This window comes from Puntigrus tetrazona, unplaced genomic scaffold (genome assembly GCF_018831695.1).
Source record: "Puntigrus tetrazona isolate hp1 unplaced genomic scaffold, ASM1883169v1 S000000608, whole genome shotgun sequence".
NCBI classification, from domain to species: domain Eukaryota; kingdom Metazoa; phylum Chordata; class Actinopteri; order Cypriniformes; family Cyprinidae; genus Puntigrus; species Puntigrus tetrazona.
Window position 1 is genome coordinate 54,483 of NW_025048238.1, and position 2,165 is coordinate 56,647.

The window sequence follows — 2,165 nt, forward strand, 5'->3', positions numbered from 1 at the left end:
GACCTCAGGAGGGTGTATGCCTCTGATCCTGTTCAAAAAAAAAAGACACACGGTTTCAGTGCTTCTGTGCGCTTCACCATCAACAACACAACGTCACGTGATCATCAGCAGGACTCACCTTGGTATTCACTGCTGTTAAATCCTCGCTGCGGATCAGACGAGCGCAGCGAAGTCAATGAGATTGAGCTCCAGACTGTGGAGAGTTACCAGGATGTTCCTTGAGCGGATATCACCGTGATAAACTCCATGCTTATGGCAGTGTTTGACGGCATCAAGCACTTGATACATGAACAAGCGTGCTTGTGCTTCACTGATGGGGCCGTTGAACAAGATGTAATCCTCCAAGGTCCTGCAGGGTTCAGGGTAATCCATAATGAGAGTGAAGCTGCTCTCATTCTCCACCCACTGGTGTAGCCGAATGATGTTGGGGCACAAGGGAGCTTCTCCCAGCCGGAGCATCAGAGCCACTTCAGCAAGCACCGGTTTGGAGTGACCAGGCTGAGGAGAGACAAACACAAGATCTGTTAGTTTGCCGTCTTCTGTTCCAGCTGCATGTCAGCTACAGGTTATAAAACACACTTATTCTGCAGGTTTAGCCAACTTACAATGTCAAGATAGCGGTCCGCTTTGCGCTTGGGAATACACTTCAGAGCGACCTTCACTTTGTCGCTGAATAAATGTGTTCCCTCATAGACCTTGCCGAAGTTCCCGGAAGCGATCAAATGTCCCACTTCAAACAAAGACACAGTGGATCCTGAAAAGCACACAGAAACAGAAGATGGACTGTAAGTTCCTTTGATTGTCAACAGCAGAGTTGAAGTTAAAAGTTGATGTAATTTCCCAACAACAAAATGATGGCCAGTGAAAATGTTGAGTGGCTAGTAAATTTGGAAAAGTCTATAGCATCAATAAAGAGAAAATAAGACAGAGCAGAAATGACATGTTGCCAAGCGGTAATGGCTCACCTTGGGGCAAATCGATTTCTGGATCAGGAGACACTGTGTCCGGTGTCTTTTCTGACTTGATCGACGGTGACACTGAACCGGACCCGAACCAGACACTGGAGAGAGCAGAACTGCATCATGGGCCTCAATCTCGGGGACATCTTCTTCCTCCTCAGGAGAGGACTGGAGGTCTGCAGAGACCTGGTCCTGCTCCTCCGGCAGAACGAGCTGGGATTGCTCGAGATGCGGCTCTGCTTTAGGAGGCTGGACTCTGTCCTGGTCACAGCAGGGGAAGAGCTGCTTCACAGCCTTACATGCTCTCCGGAAGAAGGCACGGACAGCTTTTCTCTTCCTTCCTTTCTTAGCTTTTTCTGAAACACATGAAGAGCAAACCATTAGAAACATCCCTGACCACAGATTACTGTGAACTACTAATTAAACATGGAAACAGCACAACAAATGTCATTGTCAAATTATTAAGTCTTATTAAGTCTACCGTGTACATTTAATACATTACTATTGCATACTGTTTTATAATGTACTACAGTACGGAGATGCAGATAATTGGCACTTTTTGCAATAAGTTGTATAAATAACAGAAAATGGTGTCAATAGAATCCATTGCTATTTGCTCTTAGTGTAAACTGAATCAATAGCTAAGAAAATATGCTATTTTCACTGCAAAATAACCTCTATTGCTATTTACACTTAGTGGAAACAGATGCTGCCAATTAATTATTGACAGACAGAAATAACAATAAGTAAAGTAACAATGGCTCACTGTGACTCGGATTCAGAGCAGATGAATCTGGAACAGGCGTTTCCTCGATGATCCTGGAGGAACACGGCACATACAGCGGCAGCTCCAGATCGGCGCACACCTGCCCCGCAGACACAGCAGCTCAGGAACAGCAGGATCCACGGCAGCTGACGGACCTGGGACAGGCGTCCCCTCATGATCGTCCAGATGAGCGTCCGTCTGAGCTGAGAGACTCTCCACTCGGTCCGCCCAGCGGAAGAACCGCCGCTTCACAGCTTTGCACAGCTTCCTGAAGACGACTCTCGCTTTCTCCTTCTTCCCTTTGATAGCTGTGCCTGGAATGAAGAAGAGAAAACAGAAAAATATTAGAAACAAACATCTCTAACCACAGATCAGAAACAGATTACTTTTCGACACATTTCTGACAGTGAACTGATTCAAGCTGAAAATAGTACAGCTCT

At 46.1% G+C, this 2,165-nt stretch overlaps 1 long non-coding RNA gene across 1 annotated transcript; it reads right to left on the reverse strand.

Moving 5' to 3' along the window:
• Positions 1–451: 451 nt before the first annotated feature.
• Positions 452–1,169, reverse strand: LOC122334656. The gene is made up of 3 exons (XR_006248801.1): positions 966–1,169; positions 606–754; positions 452–498 (listed from the first exon to the last, which is right to left on the reverse strand). It is a non-coding gene; the product is annotated as an uncharacterized LOC122334656 (long non-coding RNA).
• Positions 1,170–2,165: the final 996 nt, after the last annotated feature.